Genomic DNA, 26511 nt, shown 5'->3' with positions numbered 1-26511 from the left:
AGTGTAAACAACAACAAACAAGAGAATCATTATTCCCCTCCACTGGAAGCAATCAGTCTTTAGGGTACTGGGTTTCAGTGGCAGCGGGTTACTGGGGACACGGTTCAGAGTTAACCTTTTGCTCTGGCTTCCCATGCACAACTCGTAAAACTGTTCACTGATGATTTACATGCCGTTCAGTGACAAACCAGGTTTCCAATTTCCCATCTGACCAACCCACACAGCCACACGTACATAAAATGCAGCTTGTTTATAGCCTGAGAACACAGAAGAATAGGCTGCATTACAGTTATGCTGCACTACATTGATTTTTACAGCTTTGATTCCCATTTCACACTGCGTTTCCTCCTGCGGTTCTCTCAAGGACAGCAGCAGCGACTCTGTCCTCCATCTGTCTGAGAGCAGATTAAAAATATCAGAGCCACTCAGAGTCAAACAGCAGACAGACAATACCTCATCTTAAAAAGAAAAGATGCAAGCTTCTCCAAAACATTACATCACTCAGAGAACCCTTTGAGAGAGATTAATGAGCGGCAGGATTAAAAATATCAAGCTGTCTGCCTCTCTGCTGAGGTGTTCGCGCTGTAGAGGCCTGTGGCGTCGTTACCAATTCATAGTTCAGCATCTGATTTACCCGCTTAATGTCACAGCACCCAGAAGTACTTTACTGTCAAATTCCCAAATTATCTTACAACAAAGTCCGTACTATAGTCTGCACTGTAATTGATTTTGTATGTTGAATTAACTCCAACAATCACTAATCTACATCACATTTTGTGGTCGCCTTTAAAATGTAAGTAGGGCATGGATGGTCGATTTGACTTGTGATAGCATTTGCAGCCGGTCACCCTGGCAGCAAATGCAAAGCTGCCTAAACATCTAACAACTTCCCACCCTTTCACGTCAGCTGCTGGCTTTTTACGAGCAGCCAAATGAAATCCTGTTGACTAAGAGAATAAGTAAAACTCAACAGATTAAACAACTTGTGTCTGAACCAAAGCGCACATCAGGGAACATAGGCTGTGAAAAGAAGGACTGCGACAGATGGCAAAACACATCATCATTTCGACATGGACATAGAGGCATTTGGGAATTCAGAGTCACACCAAACAGACGCAGCAGGCCTAGGTGACACTGTGGGATCTCCACTAATGACTGACAAAGACACATAGAGACCGGTAAAATTAACTCAAACAAACCTCTTACAACACTGACTGGATCTTTATTTTCTTCAAAACTAGGGGTCAGAAACTCAGTCAACACACAATATTTAGCTTGGCACATGTTGCTGTTCTCAAATCAGGTCTCTACCAGGACGTTCATCACCAAGACACGACACTGCATTGATATTTCACCAGTTTCAAATCCCTCATGTGAATGCTCTTGCTTCAAATAATTAAAACGTCAAAGCTTTTTTGGTGGATTAAATTACATCAAATCAGAGAATGTAAAATGAATAATTATCTTCTTGACTGTCAAGAGGGAGTATCGCAGCACTAACACAGCTGCAAACATTTTTGAGGAAGCACAAACATCTAAATAACAGGGTGCAGCTTCATCCCAAACAACACCCTTTCTTACTCCTTTATTCCTATCATGAATAAAGGGTTCCCACACTTTCTTAAACATCACATTCAGGTGCTTTTGCAGGACTTTCAAGGCCCAGGTCTCTCAAATTCAAGGACCCAACACAGCATAGTTTGAAATACAGATCAAGGTTAATTACTGTTATGACACTGAGGATTTCTATAATGAGAAGGAAAGGCTTTACAGAAGGAAGAGAGGCTTAAATATGTGAAGACTTGTGTTACAGTGACGGCAGACAGTTTTTATTCTTGCACAAAATATATAGACATATATAACACTTTCAAGGCCTTGATTTATTCCCTCAAATTAACAAACTTAAAAGAATTTCAAGGACCTGTGGGAGCCCTGAATGTAAAGAAAAATGCACCCACAGTTTGTGCTTTCTGCTTGTTACTCAATACAAACAAGTTATGTATATTATATGAATCACATCTGTGATTTGCACCAAAGCGACTTCCATCCAGACACAAGTCTGCACAGGGGACTGAACCACCACGATTGTTATCCTTTGTATAATCAGGATGACACAAAAAAAGGCAGGAAACAATGGCTCAGGGACGCCCCTTCACACCCCAAGTCATTTCCCGCCACTCACAGAGGGGGCACGAACAAAGCCCATCTCCAGCTGCCCGTCTTTTCAGTTGGTTCAAGTGGTCTAGATAAATAGCTGACTGATGAACTGGCAAAAGCAACTCCACTTATCACCATGACTACACTACAGTCAGCGTTGATGGGTTTAAATGAGTAAGACTGGAGGGGCCACGGTCTCTAGTTTCTCTTTGATGAGTCAGTTTCACCTAATATTATCTTCACAGGAAGAGCTGCCATCAGCCAGAAGTTATAAATGTTTTACTCTGCCAGCACAGACAATACTGAGCAGCATTTTGCTTTGTCATTCAACTCACAATACACAGATGGAAAAGCGTAAAGCACACGCTCATGTGCACCCAGTGGTGCCGGTGGGTCGATGCTGCTGTCCCATCTGCTGTTCAGTGGAAAACAAAGCCACCATTCTGGTGCGCTCTTCTTCTTGCTTCAGGGTCAGCGGAGTCACAAATAGCACAGACACGTGTGTCATGGAGCCAAGCCAGGAAACACTCGCTCACAGTCGGAGAGATCCCTCGTCATTAAGAGGAGGTGTAGTAAACCTGTAATAAGTTTTAGAGAATACTACAAAACAATCCTCTGAGATCAGGTAGCCTAATAAAAACATACAACCAAGTGTCATCATGTAACTGAAGTCACCACTGAGCCTCAGAGACACATTAAAAGAGTCATCATGGTGACTTGTATTAGTGCCCTACATACAGAGCTGATATAGATTCATCTTGTTTTATGTACCCACCCTGAAGGCGGATGTTAGAGCCTGCTGTCAAAACCACAATCAGCTTACATGAGCATGATGCAGCATCTCCCCACGTGCTCCCATTGAAGAGTTCATTAAAATCTGAGTGCCAGTCACACACGTGCTCTCCAACAGGAAGCAAATGTCACGCACCATGCCACTTATTACCACAGAGTACACTTCTTGGGGACTCTACTCATTTAATTTAGACCAAAAGTCCAACTTTTAGGACTCGATTTGAGCCATTTGAATAATTCCCAGTGTCACAACCCAGCTGGCAGAGCTATTTAAAGTTTTTTTAGGGCGGAAAATTAAATAAAATGAGGCAACAATATGAAGATTACATTGACGTCATTTCAGAAGCTGTTTGCCTGTGAGAATTCAGTATACAAACAATATTTTTGCGCAAAGCAGCTAACGTTATCTCGCCCTCAACACCGCTGCTAACTGTGGTGATGCTAATCAAAAGCCGGTTAGCTAACCGGCCAAGCTAACGTTAATTAACTGCACCGCTGGACCGGACGGAGCACGCTTGAAGTTGGCGGTAAATTTAATTCCCATCTGCAGTCAACAAAGAAAGCATGCTGGCGCCCAGCATCAAACCACCGGCACCATTTAACTCTCAATTTAAGTCCCTCAGAAACAGTTAAAGACCAAAAACGAGCCACGGGATCGTACAAATTAGCCAAACACACCTGAAAGAGGACAAAATCCAATCTGAAACGAGTAACCGTTACCGTTATTTTATAAGGTAATTCAGCTTTAAACGCCGGTTTTTAACTCAACCAGTCGCCTTTCTTAAGAGAAAACAGTTATAACCGCCTGCTGCTCACTGAGTTAGTGAACACATCTTTAATTAAACACACTGAGACGTCCTACCTTATCATTACAGTCTGTGCAGGCTTGTTGTGTCTGATCCACTCTGTGTCCTCACAGAGAGGGGAACCGCTCTATACTGGTGGTGTTCACGTGCTGCTCGTACAACTCATACTCACAACGCATGCACATTCTAAAAGGAAGATTGTTTCTTAACTAAAATGCAGTTTTAATGAGAAACATCTCTTTAGTAACTATCTAGTAACTAATGTTAAATTTATACATACATATAGCAACCTTTTTAGGCGATTCAACGCTCCTGAAGTTGAAGTGGTAGGATTTCTGATTGTTCCTGAAGTCGTCGACACGGTCGTCACCAGAGGAGGCGGGGTAAATTTAATTACTGTGGGGATTTATATTGAAATGTCATCATCTACATATGACTGTCTGAGTGTGTAGCAGTTTGCCAGTTCCATGTAACTCACTCATCCGTGTTAGGTGATGAATAATCTCTTTACTGGCACACCAACAGAAATACCCCCTGATGATGACTGTGACTTTCAGTTAGTTATCATAAGTCAACTGGCAATGGTAGAGAGAGAAACACCAAATGATAATAACTAATATTATATATCATTTGTATATTTCAAATTTGAGCTGTTATGGGGCCATTGGCAAAGGTGGACTGTAATTAAGCACATTTAATCAAGTAACGTACCCAAGTACATATTTGAGGTGCTTTACTTGAGTCCTCTATTCATGCCACACTTACCCCACTACATTTCAGAGGGCCATGTTGCACTTTTTACTTCATGACATTTATCTGACAGCTGCAGTTACTTTACAAATAAAAGTATTTTTGCATGAAAAGATAATATATGATGTTTTGTTTTAAATTTAACTCCCCAACAGTTTACACAGGTACACCTAAAACCAGTAGTCAAAATCAGTTGTCCAGTTGGCAGAAATTTTTTTGGAAACTATTTTGATGAAAATTGAAGTCATTTTCTTATCTATTTTTTTAATAATTTTATTTTTAAAATTTTTATTTATTTTTTTAATTTATTTTTGTTTTGATTTTTTTGTGTAGACTTTATTGTCATTGCACAAGGACTACAGGGAAATTTGCTGTGCCATGACAGTAATAAATACACAACACATACACGTACACAATCATCCTAAATCAATAAATATATATATATTTTAATTCATTTGTTTTATTTTTGCTATGTTTTTTTGTTTGTTTTAGATTTTTCCCCAATGGGCACTTTTACTTTAAGAACATTTTCCTGATTATACTTGCTTTTACTTGAGTAACATTTGTAATGCAGTACTTCTGTTTGTTTCTATTAGTATTGTCATAGTCTTCTCAAAGTACTTTTTACTTCAGTAGAGGAATAAGAGTACTTCCCCCACCACTGCCCACTAATTACCACTGAATGCAATTACAGGGTTGAGCGATAGGCCTATGTATTAAACCCTCTATCAAAATATAAGTAATTTCATATCATGATTTTGACATATATCTTGACATACTAAAAATTCTGGAAAATCTATAGAGAAGATATTTGTAGTGTAATATCTAATGGGAAACAACTTTATATCGTCTCATGTATATGATATTGTCTAATCCTGTGCAGTCGTAATAATGATCACCGATTACAATGAATACAACCAGTCTCTTATCTGGGTGACACATTTGCTTGCTGCTGAAATCACAAACAGGAAAGAAGACTGCTGGAATCAATTTGCTGTTCTGAGATGGATTGTGCAGTTGAGAAGTCACTTCCTAAACTAGCAATCCATCTATGTGAAGCAAGATAGAGGTTCAAAATAACCACGAATACAAACGCTCTTTCAGCATAGCAGCTGGCATCAAATTGGCCTAAATAGCTTGCTAGAAAATTATGCTGATGAATGATTTACTGAAAATTATACAAACACTCTTCATATGTGTGAATGTATGAAAGGAATAGTGTGCATGGATGGAACTGCTTTATAACTGTGCTATGAGCTGTGTCATTGCTGCATTATTCATATTTAACCACAGTATTTTTCCACATGCAAAGACAGCACATGTGTCCAGGCTGAAGGTCAATGCTGACACTGTTCAACAGTCCGAGGCATTTAGTGAAGTAGAAAACAACACGGATAAGAAAGACAGAGCGTGTCTGAGAGAGCTTGTATTCATGTGACTGTGGTAAAACTGACATGAAAGCTTTAAACTTCCCCCTCACAAATAGCATTTAGAAGAATTGAATTATTTTCCTTTGAATAAGATGAGAACAAATTACTTCCTTCAGAAAAAATGTGGAATAAATTGATGACATTTGCAACACAATGTCGTGCTGTAAGTCTGTCTGAAATGAATAGAAGTAAACACTCTCGTCTTTTGCTTTTTGACTGCAGTTTGTTTTCTCAAGTGTCTGCAAGAAATGACACCCATGTATAATTTCAGCGCCTGGGTCTGTCTGAGCCGCCATGCCGAGGCGTTGTTTACGGTCGTTTTTTGTGAGTCTGGACACACTAAGCATTGGTCTCCGCTGTTTGCTCATATAGTCGTGGTAGGTACACAGTCATCCACACCCTGTCTCCCCCCAGTCTAAAAAAAGCCTGCTGTGGTTATGGACAGAAACCATGTGTGAAGGAGTGTTAGTCTGGCTGCTTCCTCACTAACAAGAACCCAACGGGGAGGAACTGAGAAACTACTGTCTTTCTCTCTCTGCTGGTTTGAAGTAACAGAACTTCACCTCAATCTTTACTTCATGTAGCTGAGCACGTCTTTCAAATGATCTCTCACTCGTCCTGCATTCCTCTGACTTGTGCAGCTAAAGGGGGTCAAGTCAGTCAGTAGCATCTCAGTGTAGCAGCTTTGACTGTGTTTTTCCATGAAGAGAAAGACGGAGAGAAAATAAGCGGGAAAAAAAGGGGAAGCAGTAAATCACAGACAAGCAAAAAGTGAGAGGATGGTTTCTGCAAGACACCTCCTTCATCAGACAAACACTGAAACATCATGCAGAGCAACATGATCTCTACTAGTCATATTTTGACGCTTGGGCAGAAACTCCAGCGTCACTGTAATGATGTCGGGAGTAGCCTTTTGTGTTGTATCCAAGTCCCCAGGAACAGCACCAGGCTTTGAAGCCATTTTTACATAGTGTTCCAACATGAAATTACAACGTCCGGGTCTGTGACGTGAGGCCATCGGCCCCAAAAATACTTTTTTTCCCATAGACTTCATTGTGAAAGAGAGGTCTGTAAATCAGTTGATAAATTTTTTTTGAGCGTCACAACCCCATCAAATTACTTGTTTCACTATCAGGATTTGATTAATTCGGTCAAAGTCTACAATTAAATCATTTCATTCCCATTAGCGGAGCACTAAACAGAAGTTTGCATTTCATCCCCCAACAGTCTCTCTTAGGCTTGCTCTATGGGCCCCACGATTCAGAAGATCTGAGTAATTTCATACCACAGAACTCAAGCTTTTTCAGCTTCATGCACCATTGAGCAATTTATAGTAGTATATATGAATACAGCTCCATCTCCAGCACTGTATCCAGGTCTCTTTATACATTCAGTGTTCTATCTTGATGCAGAATGGAGTTCTCAATGGGTCAAAAACATTACAACCAGCACCGAGCCCGGCCCATCCGAGATCATCTCATAAAATACTGAGCTCAAGCCTGACCAAGCCCAACCTCCCCAAAAAGCACTAGTCAATATCTAACACCCAGGACACGCCGGCTGTGTGGTGGCGCAAGACATGCGTGTCTTCAATGGAAAATGGACCAGCTCGGTGGATCAACAACTCTCCACACCGTATTTCCCCATCAGAGAAGCTCCATGCTCAGACAGCCCGGCACGGAGCCTGGCTGCTCCCTCTCCTTCTCGCCCTTATTATTTTTTATCTATCTAGTTTTAAAAAAAGGTTTTTTTCCTCCACAGTCCAAGCCCTCCTCAACTCGGCCCATCAGTGCACATTTTCAGCAGTTCAACCTGTTGGGCTTTTCAGGACCTGTCACACTCAGGTTGAGATTGAGATCTATAATGCAGAAGGGGTCGGCGGACCTTGACAGAGAAGTGGGTAGTTTTGTTGTTTAGGCAACAAAAACTACTTGGTCAGGTTTAGGATTAGCTCGCAGCTGACATTAGACAGGTGACTAACAACTCAAGTGACTAATTGCGCATGTCCACATGGATGTCTTTTGACATGAGGGGTCACATCGCTTCCCAGCATTGAACGCTTGATGGGTGTGCCACTCAGCTCCTGAGCTGTCTTCACCCAGATTTCAGACTGGACCAACATGGTGGCTCGTTTGAAAACCTACTCTTACATATTGTAAAATCAGCTCACTGAATTGTGTTTCTGAAAACATTTGAGGTGAAAAATAAAGCCATGCAGTTGTTGAATCTGTTTTCATTTTAGATTGACACCAGTTAGTTTGAAAGTATTTCAAAGATTTCCAGAGGCAGCGAGTCATACTGGACGGCCCTGATTTGCATTATGTAACCTAGATTGAGCTCTATACAAATGAGGAGTAGATGCCTCGACTCTTGAAACACAAAGCTCTGCCACCAGAATGCATTGCATGGCTGCTCACATAGACAATAAATGGTAAGCTTGGAAATGACGGAAGCTGTGGACACATATCATAATGACTGATGTGACAAGTTTTATACAGGACACGGACAACAGTTTGAGTCAAAGTCCTGTTCATGTTAGACCCATCAACCAACTCTCCCACCCACCCTGAATGGATTTTCACTCTCTTAATACAACATCCATTGCTGTAAATGTCTAATAATGATGCACATGGGTTTGGAGTGGGTTGAAAATCTGGTGTGTCTCATACAGACACCAAACTGTGCCCCTCCCTGTCACTATAATGATGTTGCAGTAAACTGTCCAAGCAGTGCATTTTGACACCCTGGAAATGAGAACAGGCTGTGCAGAAATAGGACATTTGAATGGAAACTAAAGAAAGATGCCCGCAGATAATTTAGAGCGAACTGCCAACAGTGAAGACAGTCTCAACTGTAGCTCAACAGGTGCGTGTGTGTGGTTGAGGCCACTAACTGACTTCTATGAGGCACCTGCGTAACAAATATCTTTGCCAGTAACCAGTGGAGCCATTTTAAGTCAACCTGATAGGAGTCTCATGCGGCCCCACAGCAGCTTGTGCATAAATTGGAGAAACATTCAGTGGCTTTCTTTTTGTTGCATAGTTGCGTGAATTTCCATTGTCAACAGAAAATATTATGTCATGAACTCCTTCACTTCCTGCTGACCCCACACTGATCCTTCTCATGCCATTTTTAGAACACACATTTATGAGCAAATAAACATCATACATGTCTAATTCAAGAATATCGTGTGAAGTCTGTGGCATAAGAGGCGAGCTCGGGGAGAGGAGGAGGGCATGACATGAATGGGCTGGAAGTGGCTTTCTGACCACATACTGAGATTTAAGAGGACAGCGGTGGAAAAAGGAATTTCAGTGGATGGCCTCTTCAACCTTTGAATGGCTCAGGAGACACAGAGGGAGTAAAGTAAATCCCATCTGGGATTAAGAACTTCGAGGCCTGGCTCCGTTTTCGGAGGATTAAGGTTTGGGACTGAAACGGCGAAGACTGGCAAACAAAGAAAAAACTCCTCAGGGAGGTCTGTGAGAGTGAAATCCCTCCTCATCTCTACCTTCAGATTCCCATCAGAGTGTGAGTGGTCTGCAAGGGTCATGCTCTATGAAATCCCTGTCACGATGGATGACCCACTAACCTGCAGCCACTCAGGCAATGAATTCCTCTTAATCCAGGGGTGCGTTTAGGAACAAGAGCTAAGTTTGAGACAGTCCATTATAGGACTCACCTCTTTAGTTGAAGTCAAGCAACTTTAAAAACAGCATTAGACCCAAAATTCTGCACTTGTGGTGGTTTGCAACCATAAATCACCCAAAAACATCAGACTTTTATCAGTTAAACTAACTCTGTTCACCCTTTCAACCTTTCTGTCCTCATTCATCAATAAGTTGGTATGTGCTTAATGTTGACATAGGCTTAAATTTTGAGTGCACACTTATCTAAAAAATGAAGCCATGTTGCCAAATACATTTAAGATATAGTAGCCTATAATTCGCAGCTGAAATGTTCTCGCTCCATGAGTGTAAGATGCATTGCTCACTACTTTTTTAGGTTCTTGCTTTGGTGAATGAAGCTTATAAACATCTATTGTCTTTCCCCATCCATCAGTAACATCATTATTCATCTCAACAACGACAAACAAGAGTGATCATTCATATGATGTAAATGAGAGAAAATGAAACAGGCCTCGGAGCGAAGTAGGAGTTCACATCAATTATTTTGGCAGTGAGGTCTTAATCTTCCTCCAGTGAATGCTTATAAAATACGGGAATTATGCAAAGTTCAGATTCTGTTGTGAGGAGGAGGATTGTGTGAGCGTACATTCCTCTCATTTCTAAATTCCTGCACTTGTTGTGCTTGAATTTAATGTGTTATTGTGATGACCGGGTCGAATACCGAGATGTTAAAGGTTAAATCCACATTCACATGAGTGGAGACCCGCTGCAGCCTATAAGCGGTGAAACTTTAAGGGTGTTTAACCTCTGGGCCACACCGCAGTCAGTGATATCAAGTGTTTTTCATCATTAATCAAGAAGTCAGGGTCTCTGATTTTTAATTTAACTTCTTTTAATGCGTGCCCTGTTAGCAATTTTGAGACATATTATCAAACAACAAGTCTTCATGCTGAGGTTTACCTTGAACTACCACAACCAACCTGCTGCTCCTATGAAATACCTGTTAAACTTAATATTGAAACACCATCTTTCAGCCTGTCACTTCCCCCACACCGTTGTTTGTAAAGAACAATTATGTCACTTCTAATATGCAGCGGTAACCGCATGGGGTGGCTGGGTGGGGGATCTCCCTAAGAGGCTGTGGTGCGCTAATTTTCAAAGCTAAGTGTATCTTATGAAACTAGACAACCTAAGGCAGTGGTTCCCAACTGGTGGGTCGTGGGTCCATTCTGAATGGACCACAAGTGACTTGCGAATATGTAAAGTTTGTAAAAAACACACCTTATTTTAAGTATGGTGAATTTCTAACGCTTAGCTTTTTTTTAAAAGTGCCAATACCTGCTGTAGAATGAGTGAGACAATCGACAGCTGCTTGTCAGAGACAGCAAACCAGCTCAATGATATGGCCAAACCTGAGTATGACGCTGAATGTATTAAACGGTGTGGACCTGTAGCAAATGATTTAGGAAGAATCTGGACCCCGTGGCCGGACCAGTTGGGAACCACTGACCTAAGGCATCTATTGATATCAACTATGTCATGCTAGCTTGTTGGGAAGGGGAATAAATAACACTCTAAATTTAGGCTACATTTTAGCAAGGGAAAAAATGGTATGGCCATTTTCACCTGTACTCAGTTATTGTTGGTGTCATATGTTTGAGTCATATGTAGAGCACACATCCGAACAATTCAGCCAATTAGCAACCAGTAGCAGCCAAACTATAGGGGTAGTCACTATAGATGTGGTTTTTGGTTTTGGTGTGCCACCCACAGATTTTCATTGGCCCAATCTTGCCACCCAGAAAACCCCCCTGGCGCCTCTGCAGATATGGACTTAGTTTGGTTAATATGTTGGTGGATCCTTTAATGATGTAAGTGAGATTAAGGAAACACTTTACTTAATTCTTTCTTTCTGCTTGTTTACTGGTTTGGTTTGTGGTGCATCCTTGACTACCACTGATATAATGTTGGAACTGCTTTGTTGGCTCCTGTGTTAAAACATCTTCAAGTTGAAATTCAGGCTTTTGTTACACACTTAAATGGTGAATTAAAAGCTGTTTACACAGAGGAGAGCAGGTCTGAGACACTGATTAAATTTTGTTTTTTAGAGTGCACTAAAGCAGCACTGAGCCTTTGTTGCATATTGTTGTGGTTAACCAAAAAGTGGCTGCATACACAGTTTTAATGATCATTTTCAGTTGTTATTCAGTTAATGGACAGTTCTTTATGCCACTGTGATTTCACCTTGTGGCCCTTGTGGCACTGCTCTTGAGTGCAGGATTTTCTGTTCAAAAACTCAAGTGATATTTCACAAAACATCTACATCTGGGACAGCTGGACGTGCGAACATCTTGTGGCCTTTAAAATTGTTTCCACAGTTTTTGAAATGCACTGTAAAGCACTTTTTAAATAAAAAAAAAGTCATAAAGTGCATTGCAGTTTTACAGATACTCTGCTGCACAATGTTTTCACATGCATGGTTATTACTGGGAATACTGGACTGTGTGATGCCAAACGATACTATAGTCAAACTAGTCAAACTTCCCTCTTCTCATTTTAAAAGTTATTATAGTTCATGTTTTTGCTGAAAGCATCACTTTTGTAAGTGCCTTTAAAGTACCTTTGTCCTTTCCCTCAAAAGAAAAGTGGAAGCAGTCTTAACTTGAGAATAACTTGGTATAAAGTAATTCCATAATCGTGCGGTCATTTCCAGCAGGTACACGTGTGGCGTTCAGGGGTTTCACGTGTTTATTCCACTGCCGTACACACAATGTGTGCCCTACAAATTTGCCATAGGCCTACAGCTAGAGTGTGTGAGTGTGTGAACGTATATGTGTGTAGATGCAATCAGATATGTTTTCTTTGTGCATGTACAGTATGTTCCCCACATGTATAAGGTCACCTGTTGAATCTGTTAGGAAATCTGAATTCCCCGCTGACATTCTCAGCTGCTGACATACTTATGCTCCTGTGTGTGTTTTGCAGTCAGCTCATGACCATCTATAGATCTACTCTTCTTCTCAGCGATGTCTCCCTGTTTGACTCTTTGCAGATATCATCCTTATCAGTCCTCATCCTGGCCCTTCGTTTTATCTTATCAGGGGCTGTCAGCCATCCTGTTGGTCTGTCCTGACATGGTAAATAATCAAACAGAGGGCAAGGTCTCCTTATTTTTTTAAGATTTTGGAGCGCTGCCATTACCATTTTTTTCTATGGTGTGGTTATCCTGTTTCCCCGTAATCTACTACTCAATTGTTCTCTCTCTATTGTTGCGTGAGATGGCACCAGCTGTATTTTCCAGTCTTATTGATACCAACCCATTAGTCCTGCACTTTCCTTTTGTTTGTTTGTCTCTCTGGACCCTGGGGGCCATCTGTTAAAGCCATCAGATCCTCAAAGACAAACTCAAGGTTATTATTGTTAAGGACAACGTATACAGAAATTGCGTGATATCTACAATTCTCTGAAGGTGACCTTAATTATCACCAGATGACTATCAGTAATTTTTATAGGGATTATTCTTCGATGCTCCAATGAAAACTGTTGTGTATTCTGTGGATTACCTAGAGTGAGGGGGAAACTGTTAATGCAAAAACCTGCTGAATTTCTATTGTAATTTCACGACAACAATGTAAGCACCACAATGGAAACAGAGGGAAGACGGAAGACAAATCTTTTGTCTTTTGGATGAACCAACCTGTTAAAGAGTAACTTAAGTTTGTGCTTCTCCACAATGTACCAACACAGTCTGCAGTACACTTCTGCATCACTGCAGCAAGAAGGGGAACAAAAAGAAGAAGTTAAACTGCTGGAGGTCAGCAAAAGCAAGATTTTCAGCTGCTCTTAAGTAAACAGCCATTTACACCAGAGCATGTGAGCGGTACAACGGGAAGAATTTCCTCTCCTTTCTCACAGAGCTGTTAGTTCCCTCTGCTCCTCCGGTCAAAGCAGAGACGTGAGGTAGGTACAATGGGCCCCAGTGCATGCTATTCTGAGGAGCCCTAAAGTGGGACTTATACTTCTGCGTGGAATCGACGCCGTACCTGCTGCGTAGGCTCTGCGTCGACGTAGAGCCTATGCCGTAGCCTGACATGCACCTCCCCAGAAAGACGCAGACCTCCTGTCTATGTTTGTAAGCTGCAACCATTTCCCTCAGTGGAAACAAAGCTTTTATTTGCTTCACTTTCACAGATAAGAAACAGTAAATTGTGAAGACAATTAAGCCTCCACTAAAATAGCATAATAAGTCTTGTGTGTGATTTATCCTGGCTTCATAAAAGTAGAGAGAATCTCCGCTATTCCCTAGGCTAATTTATACAATGTAAAATGCCATAGGCTTGTGCTAATAATGTTAGCATGTTGTATTTGTTTGGAAAACGTGTTTAGTATAAGACAGTTGTTTTGACGGTGAATCTTGTGAGTTGTAATAGAGCGGAATTTTGTGCCATTACCTTTGTTCAATGCTGCTGTTGTCCCTGGTTTCATATGAGTAGAGGTTAAATCAGCTAGCCATTTGTTAAATGCTCTCAAATTGATCCCAATGATATTGTTCACCACTGCTGTCGTTAAAGCTGTGGTGTAGACTCCGCCATCCACTTGAGTCAGAAAGAATTTTAAAATAATATCTATGGTTATGGTCATAGTCATCGTTCTTGGTGTATACAGCCCTTTACTCTTCCTACTGCTGTTTAAAGAAGCTTGAGTAGGCTTCCTTAATTCACTTAAGTAAAATTCATTCTTTAATTAATAGGCGTTGGATTATTTCCCCTTCCTTTAATAAAATCTAATAATCTAACGAAAACTTTAAAGCCACAGATGTTTTCATTCATTCTGATTGAGCTTTGCGAGAAATGACATTAGGACACCAAAGTCCATGTACTATTCAAAGTAGTAGAGGTGTACGGTGTCCTTCTCTGACAGGTGCAACAACACTAAAGGAGAGTAAAGGATACGTCAGTCAATCACAGTGTGTACACACTGTCCTGAGTGGAGGGCTAATCAGCCAACATATATGAAAACACCTGTGTGTGTGTGTGTGTGTGTGTGTGTGTGTGTGTGTGTGTGTGCAGGACTTTACATACATTTACAGGTGTATCTTATCTTATCTTATTTAAGTGCCCTCATTAAAACAAATCCTGTATCTAAAGGTCCATGTGTGTGTTTTTTAATATGCTGAGATAGAGTAATTTCAGAAGCTGTCACCAGATCCCTTCACTGCACGAAGACTGCTGTGACACAGATATGATGCATCTGCCACATGCGTGACCCGACAACTGACAGGACACAAAACCAAACACACAGATCAGTAGAGGGTTAAGTTCCAGACCTAATAGTTCAGCCTGTATTACCATATTACTATAAAGACATTTTACTATTACATACTTTTAAATTCTTGTATACAAAGAGTTCACATGTGTATTTAAAGTCATGTATCTGCAATTCAGACATAGTTTTATTCTCACAGCTGTTTTTAGTTGCGTGCTGTGTCCTCTCATGGCTCGGGGGGTCGTTATACGACACAATAAAAGGTGAAACCTCAGTTTACACATTGACCTGAAGTGTTTGGCATTTACTGATAACACTAAGTAGCCTGACTATAGGCAGCCTCCTTAAATGTATTTCTGTTTAGTTTACATGACATTTCTTTGAGTGACACCTGTCAGTTTAGATTAAAGGCCCACTGTGGAGATTTCAAACACTGGTGGAGCTGTAGAGCAAACATATTGTGTGCACTCTCATGTTTAACCAGCACAAAGACACACGTGCACAAGTGTGAGGGTGGTGTCATACATAGTACAGCAGATTGCATTTATATTAATATATTAACATATATCAAGGGTTGTGCAGTGAGCAGCTAGAGTCTAAGAATAAAGAAAGCAGCAAGCTTATTTAACAATGCATGTGAGCGTTTTATAAAAGGCTTTTTATAAACTAGTTAGTGAATTCAACACTTTTGTAATGCCTTAAGGTTACACAACATGCACTTAGGATTATAGTGAGACACATTTTCTTACCAGTAAAAACTCCACAGAGCATCATTAAAGACCTGGCTTCTTGTAAATGACTAGTGACTCAATTTATCCCTAATTCAGTCAGTGTGCTTTTGATTAAATCAAAGATAATTACAAGTTACCAGAGACTAAAGTAAGTCTTTAAGTTTCTTATTTGTCTGACAATCCAAAAACCAGAAAATGAATGATGTATGTTTGAGTTAATTTTCTGTCTTTTTGGTCATTTGCATCTCTTCCTGGTTGATATGCGTTAATATGTGTGGCATTTTGCAGCTGATGACCAGGGCAGACCCTGACCCTTTGGCCCCTCTGGGCCCTGGGTTGAGTAATCCATCCATGCTGTGTCCAAAGCCAAACTATCTTGCATGTACCCACATAGGTATCCCTGCTGAGACAAATGTAAAACAGGTGAGGCCTCCCTTATCCACATGTTGTGTTTGTGTTCTACTCCGGAAAAATACTGGAGGGATATTTTCCAAACACTATCCCTCATCCTTTCATCCTAAATGTTGACTTGGACCTCTGGCCCTGACCTTTGGCACCACTGGAGAGGAAGACGCGCACCTGGACACTGCACACTGTCCTTTGCCTCTCCTTGGGCCAGACGTGCAGTGTTACTAAAGGCCCTGACACACGAAGCCGAGTCACTGCCATTGGTAAATGTCTGCTGCCCTCATCAGATCAGTGTGTCCCACATCGTTGGCCTTTGTCGGTGTTAGTTGGTCTTTTTTCTACCAATTCATCATGTTGAATCGGCGTCGGCACATAGGAGCCCGTCAGTGAATGAAATCCCTCTGATTGGCAGTTCAGCTCAGCGCACGAGAAGAGAAACGGAAGTGAGGAATGTAAACAAAAAGTCAAGAAGGAGTGAGGTCGAAACAAACTTATGAGGTAGGACTGTTTCTTTTAGCCATTGACCTGTGATGGTTTGGGTTACTGTTCACTGGCACACGGTAAATGTGCTCAGTTCTTTCAACACTGGATTGTGTTGTTAATATGCTAACTGGCTAACTAGCATCAAGACGGTTTTCCGGTTTCCCTTTTTAGATAATGATTACGTACTATCACCATCTGCTCATGTGGAGGCATATGTCCTCTCATGCAGGCCCAGAGCATACATGCTTGTCGGCCATTGGTTTGGTGTGCACATGTGCAACTTTTAGGCTGAGACACGTTGACGAGAGGTGGTTTGGTGTGTCTGGGCCTAAAAATGGAAAGATGCTGCCCCGTCCACTCACGCTCAGTGGCTGAGGGACATTATGTCCTGTCTAAACCTTGACAATATTTGCCATTTAAAGTCTCAAAAGCAACAACAGGTGTGGGGACCTTCCCTGAAATACTTTCAGAACCTTCAGTCAAACTAAGGACAATGTTGTTTTCTCACTCTTTTTTTGTCTGTGACTCTCACTTTATCAATTTCTAACATCCCTTCCTCTTATCTATTTATGTATTTACCCACTTATTCTTTCTTTCTACTCTTGCACTGTGTGAAACAAAGACTAAACAAAACTGTTAGACAATAATTAAATGGCATGTGTTAAATATAGCAGAGACTGAAGTCTGTTCTGTCCTCCAACAACTGAGCTATAGCTGACTAAAATGTGCCGATGTTAAGTTGTGGTATAAAGCTGTCTAGCCAGGTTGAGTAAGAATCAACAAAACCACAAACCTCAAAGAAAATGTGTGAATGTGTGCCTGTGTTTTTAAGACAAATTCCCTCTCTGGGATATAAACCAGCTCAGCCAGCTGACTCTGTATACACCAAGGACTGCAGCAATATTCTTCCTTCAGTATCTAGGCCATGCTCACCTGAATCACTTACTGTGCCTCCAACCATGACTGGAAAATTAGTTTTATAAAATCATTTTTTAAAATCAGTCTTAGCATTGTTTATTTTTCTAATCCAAATCCTACAGTTTGCAAAATATTCCCTGACCCTTGTTTTCTTTTTTTTGGAAAACCCCTCCAAAGTCAGCGGCACGTAGTCCGAGCTGCCCAAAAGGCAACACCACAAACCTCTGTCAACACGCGCAATATTAGTTAGAAAATCACAGTTATATATTGCTCCATATCTCAAACTCTAACCTCGACTCAAATATACTCAGCAGCAAATGTCTCCAACGCACATCGAGATCAGAGGTTGGTGAAGTTACATATACAACAATATCTTCACCAAACAAGACCTCGGCAGCACCATGACAACAATCGTAGCCAGGAGAAGGAACACAGAGAATCATATCTTGTTGACTTATGCCAAAAATGTTACCACAGCTCCAGCCCTGGGAATAGTGTGACCTTTATGTGGCGAGGTGGAAAGTAAGTGTTGAGGTCAGGGTGGTGGATGCATGGGCATGTAGTGCGTCAGAGTTTCCTGCAGGAGACTTGAGTTTGCATCGTTCCTGTTTGTCTTTTTAATCAACTTCAACCACGATCTTTCCCTATAACTGTAACCATACTGTATGCAATACACGGATAGTCTTACTCTAAAACTCCAGAAACAGAAATCTCAGTAGAATTATTTGAGATTTGTGACCACACCAGTCACAGATATGAAGCATCTGAAAACCAGTTGTTGCCTTAACGACTTAATGTCTTCAGCTCAAAATCATGTTCATGAGCAACTCTCATAAAATAAGGAAAAGTCATGAAGTATCTCGATGACAAAATGTGACCTCCATGGCCTCAAACAGAACATACAGTCTTAAAACACTAGCAATAAACTGTTGAATATGGATGTTCTTGTCCATCAGTGACTGTGTCGCACAACATATTCAAAATATTAAAGATATAATATGCAGGATTTTCTCAAAAAACGATGTACAGACTCGTAAAAAAGTAATGAGCCACTAGAAATGTGTGGCAGTGTATTTATCTGCAGAGACTGCTCGTATCTGCTTTTTATCTTGTCTGTATGCAGGACGTTTATGGGTGTGTAGCCCCACAGTGCTCAGGTGAGGACTTTATAAAAAGGCTGCAACCAGCAGGTGCCAAAAAAATGCAAATATAGCGAGGCGAAACACCAAACGAGTGAATCTGAGACTGGCATCAAAACAGGATTTTTCCTATTCCAAGTTTCCATCCGTAGCAGAGTTGTCTGAACACTACCTTCCTCTTTAATTCCTTCAACTACCTCCTTGGTGTTGTGATGTTCACACATATCCAAAAGCGTGCATCTTTACTCCACAGCCTTGCAAACCGTTGGCGAGTTGGTTTATCGCACAGAGCTGCCCTTAAACAGGGAAGAGGTCCTGTGTCACAAACATACAAATCCCAGTTGAGATGCTTATTGTGAATGTCATGTATAGATGTGCAAAGAATGCTCCCAAAACCAGAATCATCAGCATATCCCACACGTTAATCGGAAAATGCTATATTTAGACACATATTAAGGTCTGAATATTGTCATGTTAGAAGAGTATTAATGTGCATGTAAACATAGTCAACCAGGACCAAACATCAGTGACCCTAAACCACCATTTTCCCACAGAAGCTCTACACATACAAAGCAACACATTTTAAAGATGCATGCAGACAGAATCGGACGTTCAACTTTCAGTCAGAGACTCTTTTTTTAGACACTTTGGTATGTGGTCGACTTGGATTAGCAGAGATCTCGGTTGTTTTCGTCTTTGTTTTTGTTCCTAAGTGTTTAAAAAGCTCTTTACTTAATTGTGTATGGGCAGTTCCCTTTGTGGACGTGAACAGGAATAAGCCACTGGCAGAAAGTGGCGATCCTCCAAAGTTCTGTGAAATTTTAAATTGCTAACATATGTTTTAAATTGTTCCTAGGAGTTTCCCCAAACCAACGTGGTGCAGTTATGTAATCTCATCCCCTGATGAAAAATGGTTTTGTAAGCCTTTCGATCTTCAAGCAGAAACATAATGACGCCACCACGGTCTTTTATTGTGAAATATTAAGTTAACCAGTGTAAGAATGTGTTGATAAAAGCCAACTGAACTCAAGTCGTCTCCTCTCTGTCTGTGTGTCTGTGTGTCTGTGTGTGTATACAAGATGTTTTACTCAAGATGTAAAAACAATCCTGAGCTAATGGAAAGTTAATGAAGGCACATTCCAACGTCTTTAAACTAAACTGACTGGTGGGACGACCTATTTTCTCAGCAAATAGGCCCAAAGTATTTTATCTGGGGGATTTTTTTAACTCAGCATTTTCTTTCAGAGCTCTCTTAACCCTTTGAAATGTGAGCAAATTGGCTTGGTTTCTTTTTAAGACATGGTAAGAAGGCAATGAGCAACGAAAGAAGAAATGACCCCAAAAAATTAGCAAGAAATCAGTGAAAACAGAAAATTAAAAAAAGGCAAATTAGATGATTCTGTGACATAAGAAAATAATTTTAATAATTATATATACAGTTTTTTCCCTAGATTTTTCACCCCTATTTTAAAACAAAATAATTTTTTTTAATCCATCATTTTTTGCAGTTTTGGAGACATTTCTTATTCAATACCTTCCAATGTTTTTGAAAGAAATCCCACCAATTTTGCTCAAGGTTCAAAGGTTTAAACACTAACGAAAGGCATCTGAAAAACTGAAAATATGATCCCATGGAAACGTTAATGGATCACCAGCACTATTACAAGTACTTTTCAGGATGTGTCTGTAACACATTTCATATCCAACCATTCAACAGCTGCTGAGATATTTTTATCAAAACCACAAATGTCAACCTCCTGTTGGTGTTGGAGGAAAAATCCGGCATATCACTTGAGTCTTTGAGATACATCATCTGGGAACCATGAATATTTGTGCAAAGGTATTTAGTGAGATATTTCAGTCTGGAACTACGGCCCAATCCCTTTCTACCCCTTAAATCTTCCACTTGGTATGAGTGCCCTTGTTTGCGAGATAACCCTTGATGAGGGAAGTGAGAAATATTAGGGTAGAGATCTTTCCCTAAGAAATGAGACACCACTTCATGCAAATTGGTGTGGCCGATGTGCAGGCATACGTCACGCATAGTAGCGTCGCAAGATAGTGGTAGTCATTCAGGTTTGAAAATGCCAGCTCCAATGCTTGTGTTGTGGCGTGTGCTATGTTTATTCTTCTCTGTCTGATGAATCTACAGAGAAGAAATGCTGAAAACAGGAGGCGCCTACGACGTCTTCTAGTTCTGATCGATTTTGTTCGGGTAAGTCGATTTGTTTAAATATTTTGATGCTGATGAGTTTATGCTAGCCCAACCCTCTGTTGTTTGTATAACCTACATCCCGATCATACAGTAACAAATTGTTTTCCAAAACTTGCTGAGGTTGCTGACTTCGCAAGGTGTTCCGGGAAATTTCATCTTCCACTTCGTTGAAAGTGTGGGTTGGGGTTCCCTTGGAATCTAGGGCGGGTTTTAAGTGTTGGAAACCACTTTCACTACCTCAATTCTGTTTTTGGACACCACTAGCCTAAACGTGGACGCGCATAACCAAGTGCAAGTGGGTATTTCTAGGGGAAGTGCGGGTTTTGGGACAGGCCAGTGATGGACCAACAGACCAACATAAAGCTTTGATGCAAGCATGACTGAAAGAAAAGCCAAATGCTTGCTTGTTCCAGATTCTAAAATGTGATGATTTTCTACTTCTTTCTCTTTTATATCATTGTTAACTGCATATTTTTGGACTTTTGGTCTGACAAAACAGCACTCTGAAGGTATCCTCTTGAGCTCTACAAACCTGCATAGGGCATTTTCCAGTTTCTGCTCTTGTCTACTTTCTTGCCTTGCCCTCAGTTTATCACCCTGACTCATCAGTATTCATGACCTTGTGCGCCAGAGGGCATCTGGTTTTGAACACAATGACGCTTTTGATGATCCAGTCTCGGTCACCTGGTTTCACTCGACTGCATCATATTACTCTGCAGCATACTCATATGCCGTTTCCCCGTCTGGTTTTTCAGATGGACCTTTCTAATTATAGTCGTCTCGTTGTCTCGGGACACAGGTCCTGGCAGGACATCAGGTGATTGAGAGAGCTGCAAAAAGGGACAGTACGACTGGTTTAATGTTGAGGTGGAGCTGAAGGATGATTAAAAGGATGAGAGCAGATTCAGTGTCTTGATCTTGATCAATCAGGAAACATGGCGGTGACTACTCTCTAGATTGAGACCTTTATTCTACTAATTTTAAACATAAAGGCCAGTTAACTAGTAACAAGGAGAGCCAATCAGCCTGTGAAAACATTTGTGTCATGTCTTCATGCTTCTGGAGGAGCTTTGTCAAGTCTGAGAAAATAACCCTTGATTATGTCATAGTGATGTCATTAGGCTGGATATGGGTTTTGGGCTTGACACTTTAAATGTATAACAAAAGTCTCAACACAAATTAGAGGTTTAGAGGTTGTAAGATGTGGACACACTCGTCAGGAGGGACCTAATAAAAAGATGCTAGTTTGTTGCATTATGGGAAATGTAGGTCAATATAGGGGTCTAAAAATCAGGATGCACTGGCCTCTGCTGCTTCAGCTTTGACCATTTTTCTCTTATGAGTCTCCCCACCTACTTTATCGATGTGCAAACAAAATTGCTGAAGTGCATCTTTGATTGTTTAGTCAATAAAGTGTCAGAAAATTTAAACAAATGCTCATCACAGATTTCTAAAGCCCAAGCTTGTCTTGCAGTTTTCCTTCAACAAAAAATTAGGTAACAAGCAAGGCACCCTGGGTGGCTGTTGACGTTCTGGGACGCCATGTCAACTTCTGCCTGTTACGTGCATTGTCTTCTTCCAAAATACACTTCTGTTTTCACAGGAAATGCTTGCATACAGTCTCTTTCAAAATAAAAGCACCACGTCAATACAACACCGCTGACTTTTTTTTTTTCCTTCAACAACAAATGCACGTGGTTACATTTTGCCAACACATGCACGTGGTTGGGTTTAGGAATAAAGAGCAGGGTTTGGCTTTACAATCTTACAGGAAGTGAACACCAGCCTCCCGGGTAAAAGTTGGTGGTTGTTGGACCCATCCACCACCCCTGCCGCCCACCATTAAAATATGGCAACCAGTTGTGTCTCATGCTGATGTGAAAGTACAGTTATTTTAGTCAGTGTGTGATGCTGGAAGTCACTGCCCAAGCTCCAGATTTCAACGACTTTGGAGTGAGACCATGATGCCTATCTGGAGCCAGTGTCTGGTTTGTGCATCTGTATAATAATAACTAGATACCCGATGCCAAGATGGTATCTATTCACTCCACTGGAATTGCTCACCTGGCGCGTATGCCAAAAAAAAGCTTCTAGCTTCCAGGTTTAATTTCACAGTATGAAGTCCACTGAATATGCACAGTGTTGCTCATGCTGGGCCTGCCTGTGAGTTTCCGCCCAGCCAGCACTTGAGGAAAGATATAAAACCTTTATGAATCAAAAACTCATAATAGAAAGAAACATAATTGACCTTGTCAGCAAAACAAGGTCAACAGTTTTACAGACATCTCTTTTATAATGGTGGTCAATGGAGAAAATGCTTTTGGGCCAGGAGAGATTTTCTCTCTGCAATACAATGAGTGGCCACTGGAAAAATTGGAAGCAAGGCTGAGCAGCGTTCCTGGGGGCCTGGTTCAGGGGTACTGTAGAACAACATGGCGAACTCAGTGGGCCAGGACCCGCTGCATATGAAGATATAAATGGTTCACTCTAAAGTCATGAAAACCTGGTTCTCATTTTAAGATGATTATGAACTAATGAATGCCATCCATCCCTCCATCCATCCCTCCATCCATCCCTCCATCCATTTTCATTCGCTTATGCGGGGCCTGGTCACAGGGGCAGCAGGACGAGCAAAGCACCCCAGATGTCCCTCTCCCCAGCAACGCTTTCCAGCTCCTCCTGGGGACCCCAAGGCATTCCCAGGCCAGATGAGATATGTAATCCCTCCAGCATGTTCTGGGTCTGCCCCGGGGCCTCCTACCAGTGGCGCATCACCTCTAACGGGAGGCGCCCAGGGGGATCCTGATCAGCTGCCCGAACCACCTCAACTGGCCCATTTCGACCAGAAGGAGCAGCGGCTCTACTCCGAGCTCCCTCCGGATGTCCGAGCTCCTTCCCCTATCTCTAAGGCTGAGCCCAGACACCCCACGGAGGAAACTCATTTCAGCCACTTGTATCCGCGATCTCATTCTTCAGGTCACCACCTAGTGCCCATGACCACAGGAGAGGGGTTGGAAAACGAAAGCTTTGCCCTCCGGCTCTGCTCCCTCTTCACTGATGAAAACATAGTTATGAATATAATATAGGCTACCATTTTTGCCATTAGATGCTCCTAAATCCTACATACTGGACCTTTAACCAGTAATTAAAATCATCCTCTTTCCTCTAACAATGTTTCAGCAACCTGAGCTGAGCATCTTGAACTTTCTCCTCTTTACGTGCCCAGCGCTGCTCGCAGCATGTTTAGACTGACATCAACAGAACACCTTATCACTGTGAGAATAGCAGCTTTCTCAAAGCCCCAGGAGACGCTGATAAGCAAACAGCTTCAAAGTTATCAAACACACTCCACCAACATTGTATCAAGCACACTGAGGAGAGAGGGGTTTGAAACTGTGCGTGTTTGTGTGTGTATCTCGGTACAACATAGTACCAAGTGTTTACATGGTACAGTAGTGGTTTTTAGCTCAATGGGGTCTATTCTCGGAGCTCTTTCATGCTGCCCCCCGCTGTGAGGTGTGTGTGAGTGTGTGTGTGAGGAGGATCCATTTTCTCACACTGTCACCTGCTGTGATGCCTCAACTCAGACTGTGCACAAGTCTCAACCTCTGTCCTACAACAACTTTGAGTCCAAAGCGAGGTCGGCTTTCAACTTCCTCTGCAGCTATCACAACATGCAGGCTGGATTATTGACAGAGAGATAGATATTCCAGGTCTTAATATAGACCATAAAAGCTGCAGCGTACATGCATGTAGACGGTCTGATATCACATATCAGGTGTAGCTATCAGCTGATGCCCTTGGTCTCACATCAGCTGGTGCACCTTCAGCACTACGCGCTGTTGGAGACGTGATGCGCTCGTCACGTCCAAGCAGCGCACTGCGACTTTGTGACCATTTGACCTTGTCACCGTGTCAGAATCGGCTCTAAACTAAACATCTGCATTAGCTCAGCAGAGAACAGCAACGTGCACTTTGTGGACATCCCATACACTCCCCGCTCCCCGCCTCCCCCACCGGGCTCAGTATTTTTGGCAGGTGGTGTCAGCAGTCTGAACACCGTCCTTTACTTTCTATCCCGACCCATGACAAGCACACACTTACCCTCATGCAACTGGCAGGTGAGCAACACGTCGCTTCGTAGGCAACAACCTTCCTGCATTCATTCTTCTGTCTTTGTCGCGTCTCATTCAACTCAGTCAACTCAACGCTCCGCAGTCATGCAGCTGGCACACAGAGCCGGGCTGCAGGGGGGAGGCAGGGGGGTCTCTGACTGGTCCGCATCCGACAAATAGCAGGCCAGCTGGTTACTTTGGGATTTTTACAAATGAACCGACAGATTATGATCCCTTTACAACATGCGTCAGAGTCCGGAGCCAGATACTGGGTCAGAGAGAGTTAATGGCTTTGTAACACCACTTCTACTGCTGAGCTGCTGTTACAGCCTAAGTAAACAAAACAGGGGCGTAGCTATAAGGGTCCTAATACAGGGTGCCACCACCCAATCATTTATTTATGAATCAAGTATCTTGGATTTATAACCAGTCAGAGCAACTGAGCGTGATTTCACACCTGCCCTGAAGATCCTAAAATGCATTAAATTTAAGTATCTGATATCTTGTATTTCTCTTTTATGAGACATATGAGAGAACTGCTGTATCTCACAATCTTGTATCCCATTTCTCATTCATGTTCCCGGCTAAAATCACTCAGTGAACCACGCTGTATAAATAAGGCAACAGATGACAAGTTAGGAACCACTTGATCCAGTCAGCAGATCTGTAAAGGGGAGTACGTGAGGAAACAACTGTGCTGGAAACCTTCCCACAGCAACAACTGCAACAGCAGCGTCAGTCATTCCCAATGCTTTTAATAGCAGAGCTGCTCGATGCATGAAATGTCCAGCATGTGATTTATATATACTGGGATTAGCAATAGAAGGTAAACAATAAGGCAAATGTATCATCTGGCCTTCTTCATGGGTTTTCACAAAACAAACTGTCTGTGAATTTACACCATGGATCTAAAACTTCTCCCACAGGGACGTGATCAGACGAGCTGCAAAACTTAGTGACTAACACTTTCTGGTCTGTACAGGGCAAGATGACCTCTATATATATACTGAACAAAGATTTAAACATGACACTTTTGTTTTTGCTCCCGTTTTTCGCAGGTTTAAGTTAAAGATCTAAGACTTTTTTCATTCACTCATAGATACATTTCTCTATTTTGATTATGGATCATTACAGATATGCTAACTTAATGTCCACTTTACTATCATATGCTGTCCCAAATGTTGTTTCCATTAATTCTGTAGTACATCCAACTGGCCTCACAACTGCAGACCACATGTAAGCAGCTCAAGACCTCCACATCCAGCATCTTCACCTGCAGGATCGTCTGAGACCAGCCACATGATGCACCAAATAATTTCTGTACAAAGTGTCAGAAACTGTCTCAGTGAAGCTCATCTGCACGCTTGTCGTCCTCACCAGGGTCTTGACCTGACAGCAGTTCTTCATCGTAACCAATGACTGGTTCGATGTGCTTCCAAATTCAGGGGAACGAAACTGGAGACAGCTTATGGTAGTGAAATTAATATTCAGTACACGGACAACAGGTGTGGTGGACATTCCTGCTGTCAGCATGCAGAAGGCACGCTCCCTCAAAACCTGGGACATCTGTGGCATCGTGTTGTGTGATCAAACTGCACATTTTTGTGACCATCATTGTGACCATCCCGAGGTACAGCTGTGTAGTAATGATGCTGTTTAACACTTTGAAACCG

At 41.7% G+C, this 26511-nt stretch overlaps 1 protein-coding gene across 2 annotated transcripts in view; it reads right to left on the bottom strand.

Annotated features, from left to right (window-relative positions):
- Positions 1-24851, bottom strand: part of LOC126406606 (equilibrative nucleoside transporter 1-like) — a 48222-nt gene extending 23371 nt beyond the window's left edge. Inside the window, exon 1 of one of the 2 annotated variants that reach the window (XM_050070984.1) lies at positions 24828-24851. The gene's annotated coding sequence lies outside the window, so the exon portion shown is untranslated. Of the gene's footprint in view, positions 1-3811; positions 3925-24827 lie in introns of those variants that run through there. The other variant, XM_050070981.1, reaches the window with a different exon arrangement.
- Between the last annotated feature and the right edge of the window lie 1660 nt (positions 24852-26511).

The sequence above is a fragment of the Epinephelus moara genome, chromosome 19 (assembly GCF_006386435.1).
Source record: "Epinephelus moara isolate mb chromosome 19, YSFRI_EMoa_1.0, whole genome shotgun sequence".
Classification (NCBI taxonomy): domain Eukaryota; kingdom Metazoa; phylum Chordata; class Actinopteri; order Perciformes; family Serranidae; genus Epinephelus; species Epinephelus moara.
The sequence above is the reverse complement of the archived record's forward strand: the minus strand, read 5'-3'. Positions and strand labels throughout refer to the sequence as shown.